Source organism: Solea senegalensis, linkage group LG6, assembly GCF_019176455.1.
Source record: "Solea senegalensis isolate Sse05_10M linkage group LG6, IFAPA_SoseM_1, whole genome shotgun sequence".
Lineage (NCBI taxonomy): Eukaryota > Metazoa > Chordata > Actinopteri > Pleuronectiformes > Soleidae > Solea > Solea senegalensis.
In genome coordinates this window covers 2,982,900-2,999,374 of record NC_058026.1, presented here as the reverse complement: position 1 = coordinate 2,999,374, position 16,475 = coordinate 2,982,900, and the positions used below count along the sequence as shown (strand labels likewise).

The 16,475-nt window shown below is 40.6% G+C and overlaps 1 long non-coding RNA gene across 2 annotated transcripts in view; it reads left to right on the top strand.

Annotated features, from left to right (window-relative positions):
• Positions 1-7,712: 7,712 nt before the first annotated feature.
• The window catches only part of LOC122771638, a 30,993-nt gene continuing 22,230 nt past the window's right edge, over positions 7,713-16,475 (top strand). For both annotated transcript variants that reach the window (XR_006360633.1, XR_006360632.1), the window contains exon 1: positions 7,713-8,026. This is a non-coding gene — a long non-coding RNA (uncharacterized LOC122771638). The remainder of the gene's footprint in view (positions 8,027-16,475) is intronic.

The following is a 16,475-nucleotide window of genomic DNA, read 5'->3' as shown; positions in this document are numbered from 1 at the left end:
TCTACATGGGTGAGAGGCACGTATACAGTAAACCCCAATGGTTTTAATGGAAGAAGAAAAAAAAAGTGTGTTGGCTTATCTATCAAAGTATCCTCTTGAGTCACAGATGTGCAGATGCGGTGGAAAGAAACCAACGCTTGCGCCGTGTAAACTCTGACAAAGTAGTGTAGCGAAGCTTGAAAATACCTCAACTGTGAAAGTCGTTTCCCTTGAAAAAAATCCCCCTCAGATTCATCTGTCACAAATTAAAGTAATGTCACTTTTTCGGTGTCACTTTCCTTTTCCTGTCAGTAGCGGCCCTACATGCGTTGGGGTAAATTTCATGCCTCTTTCGTTTTAAGTAGATTAACTGATAAAAGTGTGTTAACTGTAGTTAACTGTATTTAACAGCATGGTTCCTCCAGGGTGATATTCATGTCGGCACAGAGGAAAATACTAGGTTGATTACCTTGGCTAAACCCCCTGCACTTAGGCGCAGATTTAGCAAATGGAAAAAATCTGCTGACATTTTGTGTGCGGCTTCTCTCTCTCGCTCTGTGTGTGTGTGTGTGTGTAAAGATGCGTTTCTGTTTGATTCAAGGTCATTTAGCGTCGCTCAGGTTGGGGCGACATTAGCTTGTGATCTCATTCTTCATGGAGAGATGCATCAGCGTAGGGTTGGGACTTGTTTCTGTTCACTTTCCTGGCACAAATGACTCCTCATTCCCAGAAAAGGAACATACTAATTCTCTCTCTTTCCATCTCTCTCTCTCCATCAGTCACACACCGACAACACACACACACACACACACATACAGGCTGCATCTCCTCATTGAATGACAGTGTGAATGTACCTCATCAACCAATGACTCACTCTACTACTCTGCTATTATGATGATTTCTCCCTTCTGTGTATTACATCATGCAACAGAGGGTTCTGCTCAGCTGCATTCACCACAATAAACACTCTCCGAGTGCACTCACTTAGACTGTGCAGGGGTTTGTTACTCAGCCTTGCATGGAAGTCATTATTTAGTTGCTCTTCTAAATAACTTTTTTTTTTATCTAGTTCATTGTCTAAGACCAATTGTTATGCTTTAAAAAGGGAGCTAAGAGAATTATAAAACAACTAAAACACTCACATTTATATGGATGTATGTATGCGTGTGTAAAGCTAAGAACATACTGTTACGCGACAGCGTCCAGAGGTTGTTCCAACTGAGGGAATAATAGCACGACATGAGAGGGATAAGCGTATTTAACAAGCAATTAGTGCGAATTAACACTGAATAATCAGTGTGTTGCAAATACAATCATGAACTGAAAGCATCCATTTGAACTCGTTCTCTCGTTCAGAAACAACAAACTGGATATACGCAAACACGGCTCATGGATAACTAAATTAATTGTCAACAAAAACATTTTTATCATCAATCATCGGCTTAATGTTTTGGGGTTTTTTTTACAATTAGCACAAGTTCTGTGATTTTTAAATGTGAATTATTTTCCGCTTTCTTTGCTCGATGTAACAAAGAAATCAGTAAAACTGGATAAATATAATGGCGCTTTTCCATGATACAGTTCTAGCTCTACTTGTACACATACATATATGTACATATTCTACTACACATGTAAAGTACTTCTCAGGTGCGATCTTTTTTTACTTCCCATACAGTATTATATATTGTTCCACTGCACTTTTTTCCTCTATATCTTATATTTTGTATCCCTCAATGTGCTACTCTTTGCCCCCTGAATTGCCCCACGGGGATAAATAAAGTTTTCTGAATCTGTACTTCCTGCATGACTCCGTCTGTCACCAGTCTCCTCCGTGAAAATATTGAGATTTTAGGAAGTTCAATGCTAAATTTTGGAGATTAATGCATATTTTCATCTGTCGACGTCACATTTTATTGGCTCGGCTCACTTGGAACCTCGTCAGAGCAGGTACTAAAACAAGCACCAGGCACCAGGTATTAAACCAAGCAGAATCGAGTTGAGCCGAGCCATGCCGAGCCGTGCTATAACTTCATGATGGAAAAGTGCCATAAAAGGCTCATTCTGGCCTAATGAAAAACAACAATTCGTATCAACAGATGGCCGTACACTTAAGCTTAAGTTTCATTGTTTTTATCTTCAATTTCTGTCAAATAAACATAATGTTACTTACATTTTTACACACACACACTGGACCTTTAAAGACATAATGTAAAGAAAACTAACTAAACCAGTAAATGCACATGACCTATGTATTTATTCATTCACCTTGTTTAATTTGTTAGTTTCTATTGTTGATATTCTAGTAGAATAGAATAGAAACTTAATTGTCAATGTACTAATATTGTGCAGCTCAGTAATAATCGCAACATACATATTTCAATACAAATGAAAATAAAATAAAACATAACAAGAGCGTCAATGAAGCATTAAATATAATGCTAAACATATAGCACATATGCCCCCGGGTTATTGTACAGTAGAGGTGTGAGCACAGTATTGGTCCAGTGGTTCTGTTATTTAGATTTTTTTTTTTTACAGTGTACAGTAGTTTAAGTGTTGACGAGTGAGGCCTGGAGCGCTTTTAGCTTTTAGCTGTTTTTTATCTCATGTCTTGAAAGGATGTGACTGTCTTGAAAGAGCAAAACAAATTATGGGTGCAAATAAAGTGACTTTGTGTTATTAGTCACACAAAATTTAATGTATTTACCTGAAGGTGAAAGCTGAGCACTGAGCGACGAGGCCGACACTTAAGATGGCTAAAACATTTGCGCCACACAGACAATTGTAACATCCATTAGCCCGTTTCCGGTGAATGTCTCTGGGGTTAAGGGTCAAGGATTAATGCATATCTCACTGTCACATGGATTCCCATATGCCATAGGTGTGGTTCGGCTTTCAGAATATCTATAATTGGATCCACACATGTGACGCCAAAACCCCTTCTTTCAGTAAGGGATAGTATGATAGCGATCAATATCAGTGTTCATCTGACATAATTGCTGAATTTAATGTCAGTAAGAGAATATGAATGTTCCTGGAGGCAGCCCAGTATTCTACATATGGCAGCCGCAAATTGGTCCCTTGTGCTTTAATCACACAGGCAGTTCAAATCATTGACTTTGCAAATCATTACATCTCACAAGGCATTGTGCTGAAGACTGCACTGCTGTGTCGAAGGGACGCTACAAAGGAGGAGACGCTACATGGATGGGAGTGATTGCACTTCTATTGCGGCGTGTGTGTGGTTTTTTTTTTTGGTTTTTTATTATATATTAATCCAAAACAAAAGATTAAATTAAACCCAACAGTGTAAAGACGTCGCAGGCGGAGAATGAACAATAGCGCTCGACTCAGTCTATACAGAAATAACATTGTCTTAATTTCATTTATCAGATGTTTATTTAATACTTATTATGTAGGTCACAACAATAAGTGAGGCCTAATTCAATTGCGCAAAAAGACTTCCTTAGGCCACTTTTTCCTCGTGTGTGCGTGTGTGTGTGAAAGACTATTTTAAGCTCCATTATGGTGTTGGAATTAAACATCTCAGGGTTGCTGGAAGCTTCTCGTGTTAATGGAATCCCACATATAGTGGCTTGGTGTTGGGGAGGAGAGCAGATGAATCTGTATTCCCTGAATGTGTCTGGGCAAAAATCAATAAATGCAAGCGCAGCTCCTCGCCTCTGATGGCTGTCCCTGTCTCTGCATGGTGAACTAATAGAAAAATAATAATTAAATCCAAATCAGCAGATTAATTTGTTTTCCATCAGTCTCAGGAGAGATCCTTTTTTTTCCTTCCTGTTTCTTTAGTGGCTCATTATACTTTCTAATCAAGACAGAAAAAAAAAAAAGTCCCTCTTTTAGAAAGACATGCTGTCTCCCTTCCCCCTACTCTTCCCTGTGGTGTGCTTTCTCGCATTGCAGTCATTGTGCTGGCACTTATTATGTTACAAATGACCGAGGTACGGCAGGCATTCTCAGTGTGCATGCAAAGAGGGCCCACCCTTCCACGCCGCCTATGCCTGCTCCTAATGACGATGCTCAGAGTGCCCCCACGTCGCCACCCCATGCAGCCCCTCGCCCCTGTATTCCCGCCCCCATGTGCTCTCTTTAATGAAGATTCTCCAATGCAATTAAAAATCCTGGCTTCTCGCTGCTACTGTATGACAAACAGAGCCACTGTCATTCCTCATGGCCTGTCATCCTCAGCTACGAGAGGCGGAGGAGGAGATGGAGAAATACACCGGGGGGCCAGTGGCTAGAGAGATAGATAGTGAGGATTGCGTGTGTTTGAAGAAGAGCCCCCCCCCCCTTCTCAACAGGTAATGGAAAGGGGGCAGAGAGAGAGAGAAAAATCAATGGTCAAAGAACATGGAGAGCAAGCGTATAAAATGGCTTTAACTGCACACCACAAAGCTGAATAAGGGCTTCTGTGTCCAGTCCTCCCACCCCCAACAAAAGCTTTTTTTATATACATACATGAACGAACACACATAGACCTCCAGCTGCCCTTTTGCCCTCTGTCATTTTCATTTCATTAGTCTTGTGTGGCATCAATTCTCAATGAAGTTTGTGTTATAATGTCCGAAATTTGCGGACACAATTCCAAAATTTCGTACCGTACTTGCTGAGAAGGCCTATTAAACATCTGCACAAGTGTAAATATGTATGTGAGGAGTGATTTTGTTATGTTTGTGTGGCCCATGGCATCAATTCTCAACATAAAAGTGTGTAATAATGTCCAAGATATGCATTAGACTTGTCATCAGTTTACTAGAAACCCTTATATGCATATGTTAGTAAGTACACAACTTATGTGTGTGTGTGTTCGTGTGTAATAACAGTTTGAGTTGTCATTTTTCATACAGTCATTTAGTAGAAAGTTGTCGAGAAGGCCCATACGACACATCACATCTGCACGAGTGTATGGTTATTGAGAAAGAAAAGGGGTTAAGGGATATAGAAAAATCATGACATTTTCATTTATTGTTGTGGCCCATGCCTTTAATTCTCAATTAAAAGTGTGTAATAATGCCTAAAATCTGCATCTGAGTTGTATGGGTGAAAAATGATGACATCTTCATTTATATGTCTAATTTTATTAAAAGTTTGTGATAATGTCCAAAATAATGACTATAATCTATCTATCTATCTATCTATCTATCTATCTATCTATCTATCTATCTATCTATCTATCTATCTATCTATCTATCTATCCATCTATCCCTCTATCTATCTATCTATCTATGGAAACAACATCAGAAAAAGTTCTTCTTGGCAACAGTGGAAAAGGGGGGAGAGAGAGAAATCAAATACATTTATGGTCATTCATAGATTTTATGAGGCATTAATAGGAATATGGCTGTAGCAACACTCCATCATGCTGCATGCATTGTTTGTGTGTGATTTATGGGGTATCCAGTAACTCACAGTGCACAGGGTTTGTTAATCCTGTGTAACAACTGTTAAAATACAGACAGCCAGCGCTGGTGTGGTGTGACGTGCAGGGACACACACACACACACACATCATCCTCATCCCTGTCCTCATCGGGGTGGGGCCTATAAGAACAGTTGCCCACTCCATCTGCAAGAACTCCCCACCACTGCCCAGCCCCCTTGTTGTTTTCCAGTTGAATGAAATAATCTCCCCCCGTCTGGAAAGCCAGTCTGGGTCAGAGGGCCCTGCGCTCAGCCTGTTGCTTATTGTGCGTTCAGAAGAGGAGGTAAAGCATACAATTAGGCACAGATGGCTGTCTTTGCCAGGCAATGTATTGATCCTATCCAGAGGAGGATCTGTCCCATTTCTGTTTCTGTTTGGCAAAGTGCCTTCCTTCAACACACACACAGAGCCAGAGTAATCTGTCTGATTTGTATTTGTTTGATCACGTATTTCTGAGAGATCATCATCATTCGGTCAGTTAACAGTGATACACATGGGGGGGTTTTACTGGCTCGCTGTCGAGAAACCACTGTAAGTGCCTTCACCAAACAACAGCGCGAGATCCCGGAGGGAAATAAATAAATGATTACATACGCTGATCAAATGCAACAATAAAACTAGTTATCTGTTTTATTGTTGTGGTAAATAGTATAGTACCTAATGTATGAATGATAATAATTATAGTACACTACATTCAGAGCTCTGACAGTGCTAATCCCTCATTACTCTACTACACTTCAGTCCAACATCAGCTGAGCGTGCAGTTCCTCTAAAAAGAACAAACAGTTAGTCGAGTAATCAATCAGTGATTATCTTTGACGATTGTTTATTCAGATACTATCTGTGGATTGTACTATAAAAGAAACTTCCTATACACGACACGTCACAAAATAAACCCATAAAACAACAAATTAATTCATCTTTTTTCAGTTTGACTCCCTCTCTCTATATATATATATGTAAATGTTTATATAAATCCTCACAAGTATACATTCATCATCACAATTATGGCAGAGGATAGTTGCAAATCGTCACTTCGAGAGATGCCAATCGATTTTTCTTGAAATGAAATTAACCAATCATTGCAGTTCCTGTTTAAAAAAACAACAAAAAACAACAAGCTTATAAATCCACCATGTGGAGCACATTTAAACCATTATCTACACCATAATAACAATCGGTTATCAAAAACATATGGACTTTTTTTCAAGACGAATGACCATAATTCAATATTTTCAAATGCAGAATCCATACTTTTTTATTTTTGTCGTTTACACTAGTAAACACATATCTCTGCGACTAACAATGCGATAAGGCAAATATCTATAATTCTCTTAAATGTATCCAATGAACAGTGACAGAACAATGGCATAAAAAACACTTCTATTGTTGGGAGTTAAACTATGGAATTTTTAAAACTTTTGATGATCAAAGAAAATTATGACGAGAAATAAAAGATATACATGTATTAGATTGGATTATTGACATTTTGAATCATCACTATCAGCCGATTAGTTTCTCACAAATATTGGCCGATTATTACTTATTTATGAAAGTTCACACGTTTGTTCAAAGAAACCCCAACAAATGCTGCTGAGTCGCTGAAACTTTACTTTTCTATCCAAAAACATTTCATTTTTGATCAGCCGTTTCTTGTACTTAATACTTAATTAAGACCTTTTCCCCTCTTTTAAATTATATATAAGTGCAGAGTTGTTCAAAAGATGTTTCTATAAGCTTAGGAATAAAGTCAATTCAATTCAATTCAATTCAATTAGCGTTTCCGTGCATCGTTCCTTATCCTGACCCAGGACATTGACAGTTATTATCATTACTATTATCTTCCCCCCTTTAAACCTTTGTTCTCATTTTTTTCTTTTGTAATCTTTAATCATCATTATTATTATTATTGCACTTTTTATTCCTTGTTGTTGTTTCTCTTGTTTGGCTTTCATTCACATGAAAGCACTGCATAAACTCTGCCTTTTAAAAGGTGCTTTATAAATAAATATTATTATAATTTATTATTATTTGATCAGGTGTAGTGTATCAAGTGTATATTATGAGTGAGTAAAAACATAGAATATAAGCATTAACCTTATGTCTTGTTGTCACTGTTGTGAGTCATTGTTTTGTTTATGTTGTCTGAATAAATAAAAAGACACAACTAGACCTACTATTAGTCGCTGAACAAAGTGACAGGTTTACATGTCTGCTAGTGTTACAGAGTGATAACGGTCAGTAAACGTGTGCTGCCTCATTGCAGCGGCCGCTGCACAAATAATAAGTTTTCTTTGTGTGGCAGTAGTGAGCTGACGTCAGGTCGGTTCCTTGAAGTGGAGCTGAATAAACCTTGAGAAGAGTCTCCTTCAATCTGCTGTTAGTAACTAACACACACACACACACACACACTCACTCAGTCACTCACTCACACACCGAGACTCAATTACTGCCCAATTCCCTTCTTTATCACTCGTCCTCGACCTCTTTCATAACCAAAAGCGACTATAGAGGGGGGAAAAGAAGAAGACCGAGTCGAAGTGTTAGCAGAACTAAAAAAAAACCACGTTGGAAATAAGTAAGAGTCGAAACTAAACAAAATAAGGTAAGTGTTTTATTTCCCTTCATCACAGAAGAAGCTGCGTAGCCGCTGTGGCTTCGTCTCTTTAGTTTCTCCGCTGTTTTCTGTCTCTTTGGCTCGCGTAAACTGCTTTATAGATAGTTGCTTGTTTTCGTGTTACATCGTAATTCATCCATGTCCCGCATTTGAGTCCAAACCGCTGACTTTTTTCTCCTGTTCAACGTTAAAACGAAGTGTTGTTTTTTCTTCCTCTCCTCTCCTGAGTGCTGACCTGATAGTGGGAATCGTCTTTGTGTGTGTCCCTCTCTCTCTCTCTCTTCCTTGCCGTTCACTCAACGACGTGTCGTGGCTGATAACTTGTTTAATTCGAGGAATTAAAACTTTTTTTCGCCGTATTCGCCGTATGGTTTGTGTTTGCTCGTAATAACCGTGTAAATGTGCCGCTTTGGTGCGTATTTCGTTAAAGAGCAAGTACGAGGAGGCACCGGACTGTCGTGGAAGGTCCTCGCGGTGTCCGTCCGTTAAAAAAAAAGAAGCCTCGTCCACTTTCACGGTCCTTGGACGCGACAAATAAAACAAATAGCGACAAATACACGAGCACATACTCGCTTCGGGTTAACTTGAATGTATAATATAAGATTTTTCCCGGGGAGAGCAGCTGAGAGTTGGAGTTAGCAGTCACATTGCTGGCCAGTGTGCCAGGTAGCTGCTATCGCGAGTCGCTTCCTCAAACAGAGAGACGTGCAGTCAAGCTAACAGCAGCGGCGGCGGCGGCGGCGGCTTGGCCGAGTTGTTGAAATTTATCCCTTTGTGTATATTACAATATCCTCCATTTTTTCTGCCCCTTCCAAAACAACAAGCCTCTCGCCATCTTGGTTATTTTAAATTCGCCCCCCCTCTAAGCACCCCTGCCTCCCCTCCTCTCTCTCCCACCTCTCTCTTTCATACAAAACAAACACGGAGGATACTTTAAAAGGAAATGCATCCACTGCTGTTGCTATTTTCTTTTCTTTTTCTTTCTCACCGCGAGTTTTATAAAAAGTTTTTTTTTTTACACTTGTTCGCGTCTCGTGCGTTGCTTTAAGGGTAAAAACTGAAAATAAAAGATAGAAAAGTGCTTGACAGTTTGTCAACTTGTGAGGGTTTTAAAACCAGTATGAGCAAACTGGAGAGAGACTGTTTGCGTTTTGGATATCAAAAAAAGGCAAACATAACCTGAAGCAGCGTCACAGGTTCGTGATGTTTGAAGATGTTTGTGGACACGCTTGGATTCCCCATGTATTACACAAAAAGTATATTTCAAAGAGGAAATGTTAAACTGGATTTCAGCGTTTGCTCAGTGCTGCTTTATGTTTGTCTCCGCGATTGAACGTGAATGAATGGAGAAGGAGGAGGAGGAGGAGGGGTATGTAGAAGAGTAAGGAAGGAAGGAAGGATAATAATTACCAACAATCCCATTAAGGGAAGAACAGTAAATATAAAATATAATGTATGTCACTGCCAGTCAAACGTTGCCATCCTATGGATCTCAAAGTTGTCGGGAATAATTATGTGATGGTAAACACACATTTATTACCCTTTAAAGAAACCTTTACTGGCAAATGGTGCACTGCTGTTAACGCCGAGTTGAATTGGTGTGTGATGGATAGATTTGCCTGATTGATTGGACGTGCACAGGCGCGCACACAAACGCGTGTTTGCACAGCTATTCTTGTCAGGATAGGACTCTGCATTGACTTTCTATTCATTTGGACAGCATTAACCGAACCGTATCCTTAACTTTAACCGTGTAATGCTTTAACCTAACCACATTTCACAGGTTACCTCTAGCCTTAACCAGTCATTCCGAAATGAGGTTCTACCTTTGGTCCCCTTGAGGACTACTGGTCCTGATAAGAGTGTTTGTAACAGATAAAGTCCAAAACATACACCTGACTAAGCTGGTTTGCAACAGTTTAGACAGGAGACCTCGTTGCAGAGTGACTTGTCCAGTGACTGGAAAATGGTGACCTTATTTAATTTCTGTCATCCATTTTACAAAAGGTATCATTTTAGCTCAAGCCTTTAGTCTCTCTCTTTCTTCGTCAGGGGTAAAACTTGATCTCACTTTCTCCCCACCCCCACCCCCCGTGTCCTGTGCGTGGTTTGAGTGAAGAGGAGGAGTGGTGGTGGTGGGATAGAGAAAACAAACCGAAATAAATGCTTTGAAATGGAAAATCTGATCATTTCACCTCCCACCTCTTTTGTTTGCCCGTTTATTGCTGCAAAGCTGGAGTGCAGAGGAGCAGATGTTTAGCCAAACATGAAGGCGCGGTGCTTCTGTCCTTATGGGGATGGCTTTCCCTCCTTTCACTGCTGATGCATCTCTATGACAGCTGCGTGATTTCATGGAGCTGCTAAGAAGCCATTAGTGGTATCAGTGAATTGAAACGGAACAGTGTCTCCCAGTTTTCTACCACTATTATAGCTGTCTATTGTCGGGAGTCATTTTGTGCAGATTTGTTTGGATGTGTGTGTTTGTGCATGCGCAAGTGTGTGTGTGTCGGGGCAAGTGCTACAGCTGAATATACAAACCAACAAGAAGTACTAATACATCTGTGGTGTGCGTTTTCCTGTAATTTAAGAGAGCGAGAGCTGAGCGAGAGCAAAAGTGAAAAATGGGGAATAAATCTGTCAGTGTTAGTTTGCCATGTTGGGTTAAAATGAAATCACACTGTGCTACCTCAAGCACACTCAAATCAGGGATGTCTCTTCTTTCCAGGCCAAGGAACAAAACAACAACTCTCAGCTGGAGTTTTATTCTCTCCCTCTTTGCTGCTTCTCTTCATCTCCCTCAAATTGGAGCTGTTGTTGTTGTTTTTTAAAGCAATAATGGAGGACTTCCGCTTGACTTGGACATTCCAGTATTAAGCATGGACATAGTTAAGCTCTATTTTGCATGTCTACCAAAGTCACAGCAAATGGTTGCTATTGACTAAGCTGATTACGTGAAATTAGGTTCTCCCGCTCTGTGTCTGGGGGTGCTGAGTGAGACAGAACTTGGACAGCTTTTTGAGAAAATCCCATGTGCACACAATGATGTATTCTGCATGATCCTTTACCACTGAACAAGAGACTAATTTAATTTAGTCTTCCTCTTTAATGTCTGGGGGAACTCATTGTTTGTGCTCTCTAAAAAATAAAGAGTGATCTTGTAGGGGCTGTCCACACGAAAACGAGTCTTTGTGAATCTATGAAAGTTTTTTTTATTGTATTGGAGCTTTATCCACATGGAAACGCTTAGAGTGGAAAAAACGGCCGACCTTGCATTTTCATGTAGACGACCAATACGCTACTTTGGGAAAGCGGTGATCTCGCTTGCGTTCGTTGTCCCTTATCTTCATTGTTTTCCTCATTGTGTGTTTGGAGATTGTTTGGTCTGTTTTTCTTTATGATAACTTTCATTTTGTTTCCTTAGTCGTGAAAATGATGATTCTTATCCTCAAAGATTTTAAATAGATTGAAAATGTCTTTAAACGTTAATTCAATTGTCATTGACACAGCCTGTTTCATTTCAAAAGACCTGCAGCATTACATTGTAGTAGCAAGTGCTTCAGTTTTAGAATTATAACCTTTTCAGGTGATACCCGGGATACTTGTTTATCCAAATATAAAAGCTCCCTAATCTTGCAAACACTTTACTCTGATTTCATGACAACATCATGAACTTTTCCTGGCACACAGACCCTCAAATGTGTTGAATCAATTTTGAAAATAGATTTTTAATCAAATGGTGACCCAAGGAATTGGAATCGGTGTTGGTGTACCAGCACTACAGTGCCATGTACAGGCCTGGCATATGTACTACAGCGTTTTAGGGTATTTTGTGTGGATGGCGACCAAAAGATTGCTATGTTTCATTCTGTTGCTGTGTGGAAACGCCTGAAGGCCCATTTATACTCCATTTGCATCTGTGGAACGAGAGACCCATTAATGAGGAGTATTACTCATATCCAAGATGGATAACGAGTGGCAGTGTCAATATTTCCGTTTGACTGCTAAGACTTTTCACAACTCGTCCCTCGAAATGAACATGCCTGAATTTTCCTGACCGATTGGCCGTTTGACTCTATACTGCCCCCACAGTTTCCGGTTGCATTGCTGTGATCCTGCGACGTGCGCAGTGATGGACAAAATGAATGGAAAGAACGGACAAAAGGCTCCGAGTATAAATGGACATCAAGAGTGTGCATGACATATTGATTAAGTCATGAGTATGAGGCAATGCTTGCTCATAACATGTCATGCTGCTTGTCAAGTCTAGTGATTCCACAGCTTGTGTGTGTGCACTCTTAGGTTGTTTTTTTGCTATCATGCGGTTTCTGTTGAACGTGACAACCGCTCCCTGTGTGAGAGCAAGGCTAATACTTTTCTTGTGTGCATCCTAACTTTTGTGATGATTCAGTAGAACTCGGTTCCACATCCTGAAAGTAACGAAAACTTGTTGTTTGCGCTCTGTGGGGCAGGCTTTAAAACTCCGGTGTTGCATGAATGAATGATTCACACAGTGGGAGGACTTATTTGAATCCATACCAGGGAGCACAGTTGCACTGATAATGAAAAATGAGCCACAGTTATTGTACATTTCTGTGGATTTTTCATTTATTTTATTGGTCATTAAGCGTATTGCTTATTCTCTGACTTTTACCCTGGGCTACAGCATGTGAATTTAGTGAGCTATATCCTAATGTGAATAATAATGAATGGAAATGTAATTGATAATGACGCTACCTCGCTAATGCAAATGTGTAGCTACATTTTTAATGGTCGATATAAGTAAGTCTCAGACGGTGTGTAACACTTAAGCTAAATATTTCATGGCATCGATGTCATTGTTTTATATTTAGCCTGAGATTAATCAGACTTTTCAAACAAGCTCTTGATAACAATAGCCATCTGGGAGTCCTGTCAAATCTTGGCGTGTTAGCGTTGACACAGAGCTGTGAAATTTAGAGAGGAAGTAGAGGTCTGCTCTGTGTTAGCCGTGATTCAAAGACTAATGTTAGACTCAGCAGCAGTGCCGGACATATTTCCCCTTCTTTCCCCACCAGTCAGCCATTTCCATATGAATCTCCACACACACACACACACACACTCACACACAGGAAACAATAATGACAAATGAAATAATGCACCAAGAAAGCGATGACTTTAACAGATGTTTTTGAAGTGGACATTAATCCTATAAGGCCTAATGGTCCTGTGAGAAAAAAGGCACTTTTTAGCGAAAGCCCTAAAAGCTCAGGCATTAGATTGATAATGCTTCTTACTGTTACAGATCTGCTGCCTGTCTGTCTCTGGCCCACAGCTCTGTGCTCTGTTCCAGGCCCGTGCATGTGGCTCACTTATTGATGCCTGTTCACATGGCCTTGCAGGTTAATGTCCTCTCAGGTGGGAAGTTGGTTAGCTCTCAGTTGATCCACCTAACCTCGTGTTACCTTGCTATTCTGGTAACACTGCATGCTTACTGGATGCCCCGATAATCATCAAGGTACACAAATAATTGTCTAAAGTCCAGGCTCCCTGGCAGCTACTTTTTACATGAGCCTTTGCCCACCTGTCTGAATGATGAGAAAGGCATCTATATTTTAACAGATCTAATGAGTATTATAAATCCAGGTTTAAAAATATTTTTGACCTGAGAGTGAATTTGAAATCCAAATGTGTATTATCGTGTTGGAACTGTAACAGGAAGCGATGATGTTTTCTTTGGGCTTATCTTTGGGCTGTAAGCATAGCCGGGACCTACGACTGTTTGTAGCAAACTATACTTTTATTTACAACTTGAGACAGCCCTCAGTATTTTTATATTCCATCATTTGGATCAATAGGAAGATGGGATGGAAGTAAAAGGTACAAAAGTGTACCCACTGTCACTGAGATCCACAGTGATGTTGTTGTTTTCTTCGTCCTCCGCTGATACTTTTGTGACGTCACACTTCACTTCATTTGTAACAGGGGTGGGAAAAAAAAACACAACAGCTGGCAATAGTCAATGCTGTTGTTTGTTTTTTTTAGCGTGAAAGACTCTTAAGACATGTGCTCCCCGTTGATAAAACAAGTGAACAAGTTTAGCTGTTAATTAAGACTCAAGAAATCAACATCCATTTTAGTTGTCGGTATATATCTGTGTGGATTAAATACGGTGGATTTTAATTACCAAACAATGAACAGTGTTAAGTGCAAGTGGGTCACCCTGTGCTGACTTTCAGGAGACACGAGACAGAGCAGCCAAATTTGGGAGGGAAAGGCGATAAGCTGCTTCTTTGCTGTTCGTCCCCTGGGCCTCTATTTATCATTCAATGTGAGAATTTCCTTGATGAAAGTCAAGGTTGTTTGTGCATGCTCTGTCTCGTTGGGATGCCTGTTTTTCCACCAGCAAGGTGAAAAGGTTGATTTTCCCCCCTCCAAAGAGATGCCTCGTTTGGAAAGTCCAGGCTAGTTTCTTTTAATGAAGTCTCCAAAGGTCCTGATGATTTTTTTTGTTTCCACTTCGGGTGTTCTGTTTTTGTTTTGTACATTAGTGTGGAGGTGAAAATACAGATGTATTTGGTGCTTTTGTGGAGCCCGTAGAACGTCACTCGAGTCCACGTTATTCACCATTTGTCTCCATCGCACACTCACGTAGTGGAGACACAACTAAAAAGGTTATCACTTTATATTTGCTGAAAGCATCTATTTATGTTGTCTCTGTGAAAGCACAAAAGTGTCAAGAAATGAAAGAAAATGACTGCAACATTATGAATGTGCTGATTTTCTTAAAAAGACACTGCTTTGTGAAAACAGGAGCCTCTTACTTAACATCAGCCGAATGAGGCTGGATTGGAACACAACCAGTGTCAGTCTGTCCGTCTTGTATGAGTGGCCATCATTTTATTCCAGCAGGAGCTGATAATGGAGACAGAGAGGAGGTGTTGCTATTATAGTTTGACGTTTACACACTTAAACAGTGGTGACGTCAGTGGCGTGACATCGAACGCGACACAACAGGCACCTTTTTCCCTGCTCGGTTTGTCTCAACAAGACCTCAAGCTATGTATGAAAATAGATTTGATTTATTTACACCAATTGCAAGGGTGTGACATTTTTCTGTCACCCAATCAGCTGACTGTACCGTACCATTTTACCCTGTTACCCCTAGGGAAGGGTGCCAAAGAATGGAACAGTTGGGGCAGGTTACTTTGGTTTCTATTCTTAATGGATTCTTATGGTACCAAAACGGAAGCGTTCCACACTGCTTAGAATTCACCCTTGGTGGCTGCTCTCAGATGGGAAATACTGTGAATGGGAAAGAAATGGGGGAAGAAGGTTTCAGATGATATTGGTTTTCTATTGGTCTGCCTCCTGGGTGAGTAGGGTTCTTGATGATGCTATGGAATCGCTTGTAGCAGGCAAGGGAGCTGTGAGCCTTAGTGGGTGTTGAGATGCACACACACGGACACACACACACACACACACACACACACACACACTCACTCTTAAAGCAGCTGCCAGAACACAAGCATTTACGCATAGGGACAGGGCACACACACACACACACAGACACAAATGCATGAGATTGCGCCTTGACAGCCCCCATTTATTGATCTTCTTCAGCATTTAAAATCTGGTCACTGCTGCCACAAAAGCTTTTTATTTTAGCTGTGCTGGCAAAGCCTGCTCCAAGCGATGCCAGAATTTTAAATATTTAACTCCCACGAACGCCATGAGAAATGACAGGGATAGAGCAAAAACAAACAGGGAAGCAGTTTTGAGCTGCGCAGTGTAGCAATATGTGTATTTGTCTGGAGCCATGTTTTATGTAAACCACACTAGTACAATCAGCCCTGGCCGTGTTGGCTGTGGAGCAGCATGGAGTCCAAATCTGCACATACAGCACCCTTGTCTTCTCTGAAGTTTTTTTTTAATCTGCACTCCACGTTTCCTCTCTTTCTCTAAATGCAGTCGATCTGAACCCAGCCCATCTCATTTCTGACCTACGCGGTCTTTCCTTAGTAGGGGTGGGAATCTATAGATACCTCGCGACTCTGATGGGAGCGATTACGATTCAAAAGTATTCATCACTCCAGTGACATTAATTAACGTGAAATGGAACAACATGTTTCACTGGAAACGGAGTTCACAATGTGCTTCATGTTTTTCTCAGTTCTCTTTTTCATCGTTCGAAAAGTTTTGTTTGCAGCCGCTTGTTTATCCTGCACCTCCGGGTGCTAACGCGTCACGTTGTCGCTCATGTTGGTCGCGTTGCCAAAGTATTTTAGTTCGGTTTCACACAGCGCACATATTGTGTGGCGTTTGTCCAGCTCACGTCTTACCCCCCGTACTCCATAGAGGACAGCACTTTTCCCACACGTCAGCTTTTAATCCAGACTGTGCTGGCTTGGGCATCTGTACTCTCAACATTCAGTAGATTCAACCGAGCACAGTGTTAAAA